Raw genomic sequence first — 15,231 nt, 5'->3', positions numbered from 1 at the left:
CTCCTAAACAAAATATTAATAAGTTACTTGAAAATCAAGTAACACGAAAAAAAAAAAAAAAAAAAATTATAAAAAAAAAAAAAAAACAAAAAAAAAAAAAAAAAAACTACATTTTCTCACTGTAAAACATTTGGAGACTAAACTCAATTATAAACCTGCAAATAAGAGAAAACCATTATATAATCTTGGTTATATTTTTCTCTAAGAAGAAATATTTTAAATTAGAACATAATTAGAATCAGACTCCTGATTTTAGTGGCTCTAGTGACCCCAAATGCCCACTGACAGGTGGTGACTCACTTTGAGGAACCCATTCTAGAAAGCTAGTATGTGGGATCAGCTCCTCAACATCCCCATTTCAGCCAGACTAGCTGCTCTCTGCCCATGTCAACTGAATGATTTATCAAGGGAATTCTACACATTCTACTGGAAACCCAATGTGGGCATTTCAAGATCCTAGAGATACATCTTTTTTAAATTTTATTTAAATTCAATTTAGTTAACATATAGTGTATTGTTAGTTTCAGGGGTAGAATTTAATGATTCATCAGTTCCATATAACACCCAGTGCTCATTACATCAAATGCCCTCCTTAATGCCCGTCACCCAACCACGCCATTCTCCCCTCCAGCAACCTTCAGCTTGTTTCCTACAGTTATCAGTCTCTTATGGTTTGCCTCCTTCTGTTTTCATCTTATTTTTCCTTCCCTTCCATTATGTTCATCTGTTTTGTATCTTAAATTCCACACAGGAGTGAAATTATATGGTATATGTCTTTGTCTGACTGACTTATTTTCCTTAGCGTGATACCCTCTACTTACATCCCCGTCATTGCAAATGGCACAATTTCATTTGTTTTCACGGCTGAGTAATATTCGTGTGTGTGTGTGTGTGTGTGTGTGTGTGTGTGTGTGTGTAGCCACTTCTTTATTCATCTGTCAATGGACATTTGGGCTCTTTCCATAGTTTGGCCACTGTGGACACTGCTGCTATACATATTGGGGTACATGTGCCCCTCTGAATCATTATGTTTGTATCCTGTGAATAAATACCTAGAAGTGCAATTGCTGGGTCATGGGGTAGTTAGTTCTATTTTTAACTTTTGAGGAACCTCTATACTGTTTTCAAGAGTGGCAGTACCAGTGTGCATTCCCACCAACAGTGTAAGAGGGTTCCCCTTTCTCTACATCCTCACCAACAACTGTTGTTTCCTGAATTGTTCATTTTAGCCATTTTGACCAGTGTGAGGTGGTATCTCATTGTGGTTTTGATCTGTATTCCCCTGATGCCAAATGATGGTGAGCATTTTTTTCACGTGTATATTAGCTTTTTGTATGTCTTCTTTGGAGAAGTGTCTGTTCATGTCTTATACCCATTTCTTGACTGGATTTTTTTTTTATTTTTGGAGGCTGGGTTTGATAAGTTCTTTATAGATTTTGGATACCAGCCTTTATCTAATATATGATTTCTGACTATCTTCTCCCATTCATTACATTGTCTTTTAGTTTTATAATTGCCTCCTTTGCTGTGTAAAAAGTTTTTTATCCTAATGAAGTCCCAATAGTTCCTTTTTGCTTTTGTTTCTCTTGCTTCTGGAGACATGTCTAGCAAAAAGTTGCTGCACCAAGATCAAAGAGGTTGCTGCCTGTGTTCTCCTCTAAGATTTTGATGGATTCCTGTCTCCCATTTAGGTCTTTCAACCATTTTGAGTTTACTTTTGTGTATGGTGTAAGAAAGTGGTCTAGTGTCATTCTCCTGCATGTGACTGTCCAATTTTCCCAATGCCATATGTTGAAGAGGTTGTCTTTTTGGATCTTTGTCCATTGGATATTCTTTCTGTTTTGTCAACGATCAGGTGACCATAGAGCTGAGGGTCCATTTCTGGGTTCTCTATTCTGTTCCACTGAACTATGTTTCAGTTTTTGTACCAGAACCATACTGTCCTGATGATTACAGCTTTGAAATACAGCCTAGAGTCTGGAATTGTGATGCCTCCAGCTTTTCTTTTTTTTTTTCCTTTTCTTTTTTAAATTTTATTTATTTATATGACAGAGAGAGAGCATGCATGCACAAGCACAAAAGTGAGCAGAGGGAAAGGGAGAAATAGACTCCCCACTAAGCAGGGAGCCTGACGCGGGCCTTGATCCCAGGACACCGAGTGACAGGCAGATACTTAACCAAGTGAACCACCCACACACCCTTGCTTTTCTTTTTCAACATTATTTTGGTTATTTGGGGTCTTTTCTGGTTCCATACACATTTTAGATTTGTTCCAGCTCTGTTAAAATTTTGATAGGGATTGCACTGAATGTGTAGATTGCTTTGGGTAACACAGACATTTTAACAATGTATTTTCTTCCAACCCATGAGCATGGAATGTTTTTTCATTTCTTTGTTTCTTCCTCAATTTCTTTCATAAGTGTTCTATAGTTTTCAGAATACAGATCTTTTACCTCTTTGGTTAGGTTAATTTCTAGATATCTAATGGTTTTTGGATAGTAAATGGAATTGAATTCTTGATTTCATCTTCTGCTGCTTCACTGCTTATATATAGAAATGCAACTGATTTCTGTGCACTGATTTTATATCCTGCAACTTTGCTGAATTCCTGTATCAGTTCTAGCAATTTTTGGATGAAGTCTTTTGGGGTTTCTAGATAGAGTATCATGTCATTTCCATAGAGAAAGTTTGACTTCTTCTTCACCAATTTGGATTCCTTTTATTTCTTTTTGCTGTCTGCTTGCTGTGACTAGGACTTTCAGTGCTATGTTGAACAAGAGTTGTGAGAATGGATATCCCTGTCATATTCCTGACCTTATGAGAAAAGCTCTCAGGTTTTCCCCATTGAGGATGCTATTCACTGTGGGTCTTTTCATATGAGGCTTTTATGATGTTGAGATATGTTCCCTCTATCCCCATAAAGTTGAGGATTTTTATCAAGAAAGACTGCTGTGTTTTGTCAAATGCTTTATCTGCATCTATTGAGAGGATCATACAGTTCTTTTCCTTCCTTTTGTTAATGTGGTGTATTACACTGATTGATTTGTAGATGATGAGTCACCCTTGCAGCCAGGAAAAAATCCCTTGCTCATGGTGAATAATCCTTTTAATGTACTTGGATCCTTTTAGCTAGTATCTTGATGTGAATTTTTGCATAGATGTTCATCAGGGATATTGGTCTGTAATTCTTTTTGGTGGGGGTCTTTGGTTTGGGGATCAAGGTAATGCTGGCCTCATAAAATGAATTTGCAAGTTTTCCTTACATTTCTATTTTTTTTGAAACAATTTCAGAAGAACAGGCATTAATTCTTCTTTAAATGTTAGTAGAATTCCCCTGCAAAACCATCTAGCCCTGGACTCTTTTATTTGTTGGGAGATTTCTGATTACCACTTCAATTTCCTTGATGGTTATGGGTCTGTTCAGGTTTTCTACTTTTTCCTGTTTCAGTTTGCGTAGTTCATTGTCTCTAGGAATGCATCCATTTTTTCCAGATTGTCTAATTTGTTGGCATATAATTGCTCATAATATTCTCTTATAATTGTTTGTAGGTCTTTGGTGTTGATCGTGATCTCTCCTCTTTTATTCATGATTTTATTTACTTGGGTCCTTTCTCTTCTCTTCTTGATAAGTCTGGCTAGGGGGTTATCAATCTTATAAATTCTTTCTAAGAACCAGCTCCTAGTTTCATCAATCTATAATACTGTTTTTGTTTTTTAATTTCTATTTCACTGACTTCTGCTCTTCTGCTGGTTTTGCTTTATTTGCTGTTCTTTTTCCAGATCCCTTAGGTGTAATGTTAGGTTGTGTATGTGAGACTTTTCTTGCTTCTTGAGGAAGGCCTATCTTGCTATATACTTCCATTCTGGAACCACCTTTGCTGCATCTACCTTGGGGATACATCTATACACAGTTACTCTGGTTTATTCACTCACCACTGAATTATGAACATTTTCCTAACATCTATTCTAGTGTATGTATTACTTCATGTCTACAACAGTTTGTATCATTATTTTCCTTTGTAACACATACACTGTTTTACAGTCTTTGCTGTAATTAAAAAAAAAAAAAAAAAACTGGAAAATAATTTTGGTACATAAACATTGACCCGTATTTCTGATCATTTCTAAAACAGACTCTAGAAGCCAAAGGTGTGGATCAACAGTTCCTTTTTCACGGTAGAATTACATGATTCTTTCTATTTATAAAATCTCTCTTAACAAAAAAAAAAAAAAAAAAACCTGCTCCATGTCTTTAAAAGCCATAATAAAGATGAAATCTAGATTATATTCACCCTCATTTTTTTGAAAATGGGCAATAGTGGGGCCAACGTAGGAATGGAGCTTCAAATGGACATGTCTTATCAAAGTACTTTTATGAACTTGCAGGCAAGGCCAGGGCTGCAATGGCAACAGAAGAAGCTTGCTTCTGATGATACTAAACATCCAGTGAAGACCCTGGAAGATATTAACTCAAGAGGGGAAGAGGACCAGAGTACACAACTCAGTTCAAAGTTCTAATTATCCTTCCTGGCGACAGTGTAGAATAGTAGAAAGAGAAGAGGAAAAGGGGCCTCCCAGCTCTGTCACTAAGTGGGTGTCATCTTGGATAAATCCTATTTCAATGTGAGGATCTTCATCTAAAAATGTACTGGCTACATCAGATGGTTTCCAAGACACCTTCCAGGTGAGATCATCAATGATTCTATGATCACCATTCAGCAATAAAACTCTGGTTTTTCACCTCTGGCCTTCATGTTCTGGCCCCTTCAGTAATTTCTATTGTTGCTTTCCTAATTCTTTCCCAAGAGGTATCTGCCCCTCTGGGCCTACTGATCATCTAGTACCGAGAGAACACTTAGTATCCTCACCCCTCACCATGGCTCATATGTCTGATGGCCACTATACCTTTAATTCTCACCATAATCTCGGGGACTGTGTCAGTCTCCAGGAAATTTAATCTTTTTATGCTCTTAAGGTGCATAGTATTCATGCCAGCCTTGGAGGACCTAGTTTGCACTATATGTGTTATTTATCCCTTGGGTAAACCTTTCATGACTCTCCAGCTAACTAGTAAGCACCTTGTACTGGCAAAGACCTGCTATCCTGACACTTCTCACACTTCCACAAACCACTCAGCAGCATGGGACTCTACACACACTTCTGATTATCAGTTTAGCACTGTATTGAACATGTAAGTATACCTTAATTGTGAAGTTTAACAGTTGAGACATAAAGAGAAGTTAAACAAAAATTACTAATTCTATCTAAATCCTATTAAACCCAAAATAATTTTCAACATAAGATCAAACAGTTTTTCCCATGAACATGCTGAGGTCAGTAGCTGCTTATCTCAAAGTGGCAGCCTAGCCTGTCCTGGGGCAATTGCATTCTTCACAAAGTTCTTCCAGAGACAAAATAGATGTTCCCACAGTAATCCCACCTAACCGTCTCACATGCAATACACCTGAGGGCAGTGGCCATTCTGAGGTCATCCTGCATCTGGGCTTTACATGTCCTCCTTTGCCAGTTCCTCTATAATCCTGGCATGCTCTTCTAGCAATAGCCCTCTAAAAACACAGCTTCCAGAACTGATGGAACATTCTAGATGAAATAGGACTACTGAATTGGAAGAACCATTATCTCCCCTGTTTGATGGCATAATATGGGATCACTCACTGAAGGTCAGCCACAATATGCTGGCAGAAATTGAGTTTTGACTAACTCAAAACCTCATTTCAGAAAACCAAAATCTGAAAGTCAAAATTCTATACACCAATATCTTTTTCTTTGCACCAAAAAATGTCTGGAATGATGACATTTTACCTTGGATGTGAAAATTACACACATAGTGTTCTGCCTTCAAATTGTTTATTTCAAGAGAAATGATATACTGACATGACACAAAAAATGGAAAGGAACTGCGTTAGTGACTCAATTTAAACTGTTTAACCTCACTGGGAAACCCTCTTAGATAAATTTGTTGTTCAATTGCACCATCTGGTGGATAAAGGTATTTAAACTCCCCCATTGTGAGAAGAAAAAATATATATCATTTATAAGGCTAAAGATACCACTAAAACTAAAATCTTAGTATGAAAAGATTCCCATGCTTTACCCAAAAGCTTTCTTATAGAGAGGCTCTTGATAAAATTAAAATACCACCAAAAATCTGGAGCTCGTAAAACTTCACTATTAAAGAATCCAGTTCACCTTCTTCAAGAAATGTTGTTCATCATGAAAAAACATTTTTAATCTGGGAAGAACCTCAGAGAGCAGTTAATTGACTTCCCTTTACAGATGAATACTCCAAGGCAAAGACAGGGCTTTCTTGAAAGTCACAGCTAGGGATAGAAGGCATTGATTATATATGTAAATAGATCAAATATTCTGTATTGTTTAATACGGGCTTCTATTTCAAGAGGCTGTGTGGGAAAGGCAGGAAATAAGTCAGTCAGTGTCTGCCACAAAGTGCCACTCTCATGGGTTGACAATAATCTGGCCACCCCACTATGGACTATGGCCTACCCCAACTGATCTCTGTAACACCAGGAGTTGTCATATCCTCCCTGCCTCTACAACCTGCCTGCATCCCCCTTCACCTTAGATTTAAACTCCTCTCCCCCTCCCCCAGAGAAAACCATCCTATCAATAAAAATAAGACAGATAAACACCCAGGTAACAATATTTAGAAAATATATCTAACTCATGGATAATCCTTTTTTTCACTTAAGAATCCACAAAAATGACACAAGGAATGAAAAAACAAATAAGATGGATAAGATAAATGTTAAATCACCCTGTTGAAGAACATCTATCAACAGGGGGAAGTGTTCACAATGTGTTAAAAGAGGAGAGGAAAAGAAAAGCCAAATACGTTCACTACAATACCATATTTGTAAAAAAACAAACAAATAAAAAACAAGCAAAACACAGTTCTCAAGCATTGAGTAGAGAAAAAACATTGGAAAGAAATACACTAAATATTGTTGACAGCTAGTGTCTTGGCCAGGATTTATGAGTGATTTCAATTTTTTTTCTCTTACACAATGCTTTCCAAATTTTTTATCCTTAACATTTATATCAATAAAAAGATACTTTTACTTTAAACATTTATGTATTTATACTCACATACCATAAAGAAAACTGGCAAAAGAAACTGGAAAGAGGACCCCAAATACATATCCATCTACCCAGTACGTAAATAGTAGGGAAAAAAATTTTTCTAGCTCTCAAGAAGAAATATATAGTATAAGACACTGTATTTTTGTCTTAAGGCTTACCACACTTTTTCAAAATGTTTTGAATTTTCTATCAATTGTATATTAAGAAATACCTAGATAACTAGCAAATTAACGGGGCACCTGGGTGGCTCAGTGGGTTAAAGCCTCTGTCTTCAGTTCAGGTCATGATCCCAGGGTCCTGGGATCAAGCCCCACATCGGGCTCTCTGCTCCGCAGGGAGCCTGTTTCCTCCCCTCTCTCTCTCTGCCTGCCTCTCTGCCTACTTGTGATCTCTCTCTGTCAAATAAATAAAATCTTTAAGAAAAAAAAAAAAACTAGCAAATTAACATTGACAGATAATCTCAGAAATATAATTTCTCAAAAATATTTTATATATTTTAAGACTTAAGGACTTGAGTTCACATCCTACATCCATTTTCTGCTTGTAATATTTTGCCTAAATTATATGACAGAATATATGGCATGATGTTCCCCAAAGAATTCCACGGCTTCCATGATGAGAACCACTGTCTCCTAATGTGATTCGGTCTTTGACATATATATCAGGAATGCAGAAGGTCAGTAACAAGAATGCTACATTGTTAATTTGTCTTAAAATCCCTGCATCATCTATGTAGACTGCAATCAGAGAAGTAATCTTTTGCTAAATATCTTAAGGTAACAATTTTTCAAGTGTTGTCTGAGGACCACGGGAAAACACCCAGCTCCCATTAGGGTCCATGGCATCAAAACTGTCTCCACAATTATACCAACATATTATTTGCTTTACGCTCTAACAGTAGGGTCAAGTTTTCCAGAGGCTATATGACATCACCACAGACTAAATGCAGAAGCAAATATATGAATCCAGAGGTCTTCTATGAAGCTAGACATTAGAGATTTGAAAAATGTAAAATAATGCCACCCCTTTCACCAAATTTTTTGTTTCAGAAAGTAGTCATTTTTTAATAAAAATGTGTATGTTATTATATAACAGGTTATTCTTAATGAATTAAAATACTTTTAAATAATCTCTGTTTCAGTTTTAATTTCTAATAAAACAAACAAGGATAGATATAACCTATAAGAGAAAAGCTCTTTGAGGTCCACAACAAATTATTAGAAGTATAAAGGAGTCCTGAGACCAAAAAGTTTGGGTATTCATGTTCAGAAAAATCACACACTGGGAAAGATTACTCTAACCTGTACCTCTTCTTTCTCTTCAAAGCACTTTTCAATTGCGGTGACCAGTCCACCTTAAAGACCATTATCTGACCACAGTTCCTAAAGCATGATTGTGATCCTATCACTTCTCTACTAAAATGATCTCAAACAATTCAAAATGTACAGAGTGATAACCAAAAACATATAAGAAACTCCATGGTTTGTCCTCAGACTATTTTTTAGAAGTCATACACTCATCAATTCTACAATTATTCACTGCATTTTTTACAGCAGACATTATGATAGGAGCTGGGACTGAAGAATCTATGAGAAATAACACCCGCCATCACTGTTAGTGACTAAGCATCTACTGAGGAAGAAATATTCACATAAATACAGATATCCTTAATTTTCTATACTCCTTCTCCAAATTTGCTGTAATTATATGTTTTTTACCTAAAATTCACTATCCACACCAAAAACTCTCTAAAATGACTTTGAATGTCTACCAACAGAATCATTTTGGTTGTACACAAATCTAGGTAAGGGAATGTGGATAACAGCTCAGTTGTATCTCAACTGTTCTCCCTAAAGGATTATGCCAATCATGCCTTGTGCCCATATTAAATGTACCTCTGACAACCAATGCTATCATTATTCCATCATTTGTAATGAAAATATTCTGAGAAAGTAGAAATGTGCAACAAAAGAGCATAAGAAACTTAGAAAAGCCCACATATCAGAAAGAGTTGGAAGTAATGGTGCATACTGAGGGAAGGAAGCACATAACACATTATCTCCACATGTCCCTATCTATTAAACACAGCAGTGTTGGAAAGCTTAACTGTAGTTACCCAAGCCAACACAATATCTGAGAAACTAGAGAAATTCCTTGTACAGTGGACTGAGCTCCACTCGCAGTGTAAGAGACCACTGAGTACCAGGCTGGTACAGGGGCGGGTGGTGGACACTTTCAAAGACCTAGAAGCATCTGCAAGTGTGGGGAGAGGGAAAACATGATTTAGTGAAGAAACTAAATCTCAAAGCAAGTCTGAGAGATTTATGAGCAGTGATATATGGCACAAGCTGAAGGTCATGGGTGAAGCAGTTTCCCCTCACAGTGAGATGGACTATCTTCCTCTAGAGAACTGCAAAAAACTGCCATTAAAAATGATGACACACAGGGGCGCCTAGGTGGCTCAGTGGGTTAAGCCTCTGCCTTCAGCTCAGGTCATGGTCTCAGGGTCCTGGGATCGAGCCCCGCATCAGGCTCTCTGCTCAGCAGGGAGCCTGCTTCCCTTCCTCCCTCTCTCTGCCTGCCTCTCTGCCTACTTGTGATCTCTCTCTGTCAAATAAATAAATAAAATCTTAAAAAAAAAAAAAATGATGACACACAAAGGAAACTGACAGTCTTAATGCAATACCATCTCACAACAAATACCTGTTGACCTGCATGTCCCCTAGCCAAGTTGCATCATCCCACACAGTTACAGGACATTTTCTCCCTGTTCCTCTTCACCCTTTATGTCTCTTCTTTTCTGTGTTTGTTTCCTGAAGTAACTCATGCTTCTTTTAACAGAAAGCTAACTTTTTAAATGTATAGTTAGCAAAGGCTAGTTAAAACTTTCTTTATAATGGACGAGCCCAGGGAACCAGGCTCAGTTGGTTAAGTGTCTACCTCGGCTCAGGTAGTGATCTCAGAATCCAGGGATCCAGCCCCGCATCGGGCTCTCTGCTCTACAGGAAGCCTGCTTCTCCCTCTTCCTCTGCCCCACCCCGCTCATGCTCTCTCTTTCTCAAATAAAAAATTCTTTAAATTAATTAATTAAATGATTAAAGTTAAAATATATATACATACATATGTGTGTATGCATATATATATATATAATACATATAATGGACAAGCTCTTAGTGAAGCATAACAACAACAAAAATTCAGATCTTAGGACTCTTAAGCTTATGTTACTGTTACCAAGGAGTCATCTAGGGCCACCCTAGAACACAGGTTGTTCTACTTCTAACTTCAGGAACATCTTAAATTACAGAAAATTCCTGACATAATTAAACACCTCAATTTCATTGTCTCGAGGTATCAGTGTAGTCAATATATATGAATCCCATTCTCCTAAGAACATTCAGAATTTTATTTTATTTATATCCCATCTATCTCAAAAAGGTTTTGAGTTTCCTTCCCTGAGTATATAAGTATGCCTAATTATGTATTAGGGATTGGTAAACCTTTTCTGCAAAGGGCAGACAATAAATATTTTAGCTTTTGTGGGCCATACAGTCTCTGTCACAACTACTTAACTCTGCCACTGTAGTGGGAAAAAAAAAAAAAAACATAATATGTAAATGAATTAATTAGGTTATGCTCCAATAAAACTTTATTTATAAAGACAGACAGACTCTGACTGCAACCCCTGCTCTGCATCATGTCACTACATGCCTTTGATAGTCTTGGTATTTCAAATTTTAAAAATAGTAACTTGTTTAAGTCATATGACTGTTACCACTGCCACAGGCTACTGCCCATGGTACAGACTGATACTCTTTTCATATATCCTAATATATCAAGCTCTGACAGAAGCGGCATAATGAAAGAGGAGCCAAGACTTGTGCCCTGGGATCTCCAAGCCCTTTTCCCTTTACTATTAGGGCTGACTGTTCTCAACTAGTCCCTAATGAACACCCTCACCCCTAATTCCTATTTTGTATCCAAGCCTGATCATCACTAAAATGGCACCTATCTCATTGCCACTGAAAAGATTTGCCTGGTGTTGCAAGACAAACATGTGAGCAGGAGGGGCCACTATAGCACCACAGGTCTGAGCCCATATCCACAGCTCTGTCTGCAGCCTGGGGGAGATCCCTTCCCCTTAGAACCCATTATTCCAGACCAGCCTCACCCTCTTCAAGCTGTTGCTCAGAAAAAGCCTCAGAATTCAGTAAAAATACAGAGACTATTATGTGTGATCTTACCCTCAAATTTGTCTAGCTCCTGTCCCATCCTCCTTTCTACCTCCTTTCCCTGACTTGAACTTACTCATCTAGGTCCAGTTCAGACCCTTCACTGCCAAGGCTGCTCTAAGTGTCTCTCCTCCCAGCTCCCTAGAACTCTATACTTGCCCTTATGGCCAAGCTTATTACACTTTATTGCCCCTCTAAGCTTATGAATTGAGAATTAGGATCCTTATTCATCTCTGCACCCTGCACAAATTGTTCCTCTTACCTCCCCATACCCTCTCCAAGAACTTCCAGCCTCATAAAAAAAAAGACATTTTTTTTTATCATTCTACTAAAATTAAAGGAAATGGCCATAACTAGAAATTAGGGGGGGAAGTGAACTACAATTTGATGACTATTAATTCCTTCCAAAATAATGCCATGAACCATAACAAACCAGTTCCCAATACAATTTAAGTATTGAGCCAAACAGTTAATTCAAGGACACAAAAGTAAAGAGCAAAACAATACATGGGCTTTTTCAATGCACATTCATTGTGATGATTTCAAACACTGCTGACAGTCATGGGTTATTAGTACACTCACTCTTCATCACTCTCTTTAATGCACTCTCTCTCTTGTTACTCTCCATCTACCTCAAGGGGGCAAAAACAAGTTGTTTTTCATTTGTTTGAATTAAGGTGTCGGGAGTGTGATTGGTTTTGTTTACCAGTAGCAGTTTACAACATCTCACTTGTCTCTCTTTATGCTACAAAAGCTTTGAAAATGTCACCTCAACTCTGGAGCTACTAAATGTTCCTGCTGAGCCACACAAATTCCATAAAATACTATTATGCCTTGTAGGTCCTACCAAAATGACAGATTCCTGACTTTAGAATGTGGAAATGATGAGGATGTTTACAGACCAGTGGATTTTGTTCATTGGATTTTAATAAGTAACATTACTCAAATCTGAATTCTAAAGTCAATGTTCCCTTAAAACAATGCCAATATGTAACTGGTTTTCAAATACAAGTAGTACATTGATAAGCACAGCAAACCAAAGTCCATCAATCTCTTCTGTGCCATCAACAATTATCACATTTTACTATCAAATAGGGAAAACTAGTTCAGGGCATTTTTTATGTTAATTGTTCTGGAAACTGTCCCAAATATGCTACTTCTAACTCTTAATTATATATGCAAAAATTAACAAAGAGGTCAATGATCCCAAAGCGTGGTTAGAAAAAAAAAATACCTTAAACTGAGTTTTATTTTATTTTAGAGCACTAAGACAAGCAAACTCTCAGTCTAGAATCTGGATGATTTCTCAGTTCAATCTTCCTCTTGGAAGCCTAAAAACTTACCAGTATCATACAGAAGAAACCAGAGAGATGGCATAATATAAATCATTAGTTCAGGGAAATTTATGATTGACAAACACCTAGTTTCACACATTTCTACAACTATGAGATTAACTATATACAACTGCTTTCTTAAGACTGGTATGGAAGATATCAGGGCGCCTGGGTAGCTCAGTTGGTTGAGTGTGCAACTCTTGATTTTGGCTCAGGACATGATCTCAGGTCTGAGATCTAGTCCCCAACCCCCATGGGCTCCATGCTCAGCAGGGAGTCCACTTGGGATTCTCTCTCTCCCCCTTCCTTTGCCCCTCCCCTTCCTATGCATGCATGTGAGCTCTAAATAAATAAATAAATATTTTTTTAAATAAATATATAAATAAAAATTTTCACAATTTGTGGAAAAAAGGAGATTAAGTCTATTCAAATATAACTTTTTAAAATGACTAGGGGAAAACTACTAGAAGAATGCATATTAAAATACTGTTTTTTGCCTTAAGTTGGTAGTATTATGGATAATATTTCCTGTTTCCCAATTATCTTTATAATGTGTTTTGCTCGAAAAAATTTTAGTATATTTTAAAGATTAGCCGGATAACCATTTAATAAATTACTGTTGAACAATTTCAGGTATTTGTACCATTCACTGGTTTCAATATGAAAAATACTAGCAACAGAAATCCTACAGATATGTCTTGATTACCTCTTATCCTATAAGGAATCATGGATCAGACAAAGCACAACAAATTAGTACTTTTCTAGTACCTAGAACAGTAACAAAAATGGGAAATCAGCCGTTTACAAAACCCACTACAGTATAAATATACCTCATCATATATGCTCCCATTAATGTCTGCGCCATAGATAGGTGCCACAAAAGTTAAGTTCTTCCAGTACTTGCGCTCCAAATCTTCATAATCCAAGTATCTTGGAGTACAGTACCTGCAAAAGGGAAATGAAAAGAGTATAAAACAGTGGGACAGTATAAGATTTTCCCCACCCACATTACTTAAATAAGTAGCAACTCATGTTGTCAAATCTAACAAGTAAATACACAAATGTATTTATCATGGATCTCTGGATACTCTAAATACTCCCAAATAACTCTATGCAGTAACTTCATATATTTTACTAATAAGGAAAATATTTTCAAGAGCATATCAAATATAGAAGGAGAATAGTTAAAAATTCACCATTTTACATCCACAAATCAATCAATGTAATACAATACATTAATAAAAAAAAGAACAAGAACCATATGATACTCTCAATAGATGCTGAAAAAGCATTTAACAAAGTACAGCATCCTTTCCTGATCAAAACTCTTCAAAGTGTAGGGATAGAGGATACATACCTCAATATCATCAAAGCCATCTATGAAAAACCCACAGCAAATATCATCCTCAATAGAGAAAAACTGAGAGCTTTTCTGCTAAGGTCAGGAAATATGGCAGGGATGTCCGTTATCACCACTGCTATTCAACATAGTACTAGAAGTCCTAGCCTCAGCAATCAGACAACAAAAAGAAATTAAAGGCATCCAAATTGGCAAGGAGGAAGTCAAACTATCACTCTTTGCAGATGATATGATACTATATGTGGAAAACCCAAGACTCCACTCCAACACTGCTACAACTTGTACAGGAATTCAGTAAAGTGTCAGGATATAAAATCAATGCACAGAAATCAGTTGCATTTCTCTACACCAACAACTAGACAGAAGAAAGAGAAATCAAGGAGTCAATCCCATTTATAATTGCACCCAAAATTATAAGATACCTAGGAATAAACCTAACCAAGGAGGCTAAGAATCTATACTCAGAAAACTATAAAGTACTCATGAAAGAAATTGAGGAAGACACAAAGAAATGGAAAAATGTTCCATGCTCATGGATTGGAAGAACAAATATTGTGAAAATGTCTATGCTACCTAAAGTACTCTACACGTTTAAGGCAATCCCTATCAAAATGCCTATCAAAAAAATTTTTTAAAGAAATGGAACAAATAATCCTAAAATTTATATGGAACCAGAAAAGACCTCGAAGAGCCAGAGGAATACTTGAAAAAGAAAGCCAAAGTTGGTGGTATCACAATTCCAGACTTCAAACTCTATTACAAAGCTGTCATCATCAAGACAGTATGGTACTGGCACAAAAACAGACACATAGATCAATGGAACAGAATAGAGAGCCCAGAAATAGACCCTCAACTCTATGGTCAACTAATCTTCAACAAAGCAGGAAAGAATGTCCATTGGAAAGACAGTCTCTTCAACAAATGGTGTTGGGAAAATTGGACAGCCACATGCAGAAAAATGAAACTGGACCATTTACTTACACCACACACGAAAATAGACTCAAAATGGATGAAGGTCCTCAATGTGAGAAAGGAATCCATCAAAATCCTTGAGGAGAACACATGCAGCAACCTCTTCAACCTCAGCCACAGCAACTTCTTCCTAGGAACATCTCCAAAGGCAAGGGAAGCTAGGGCAAAAATGAACTATTGGGATTTCATCAAGATCAAAAGCTTTTGCACA

At 37.0% G+C, this 15,231-nt stretch overlaps 1 long non-coding RNA gene across 1 annotated transcript; it reads right to left on the bottom strand.

Moving 5' to 3' along the window:
- Positions 1-2,894: 2,894 nt before the first annotated feature.
- On the bottom strand, positions 2,895-13,637 carry LOC116863426. The gene is made up of 4 exons (XR_004381824.1): positions 13,519-13,637; positions 11,285-11,294; positions 5,599-5,601; positions 2,895-2,907 (listed from the first exon to the last, which is right to left on the bottom strand). It is a non-coding gene; the product is annotated as an uncharacterized LOC116863426 (long non-coding RNA).
- Positions 13,638-15,231: the final 1,594 nt, after the last annotated feature.

The sequence above is a fragment of the Lontra canadensis genome, unplaced genomic scaffold (assembly GCF_010015895.1).
Source record: "Lontra canadensis isolate GAN:19392208 unplaced genomic scaffold, GSC_riverotter_1.0 scaffold1157, whole genome shotgun sequence".
Taxonomy (NCBI): Eukaryota; Metazoa; Chordata; class Mammalia; order Carnivora; family Mustelidae; genus Lontra; species Lontra canadensis.
Note: the sequence above shows the minus strand (reverse complement) of the source record. Positions and strands in the feature narration are given on the sequence as shown.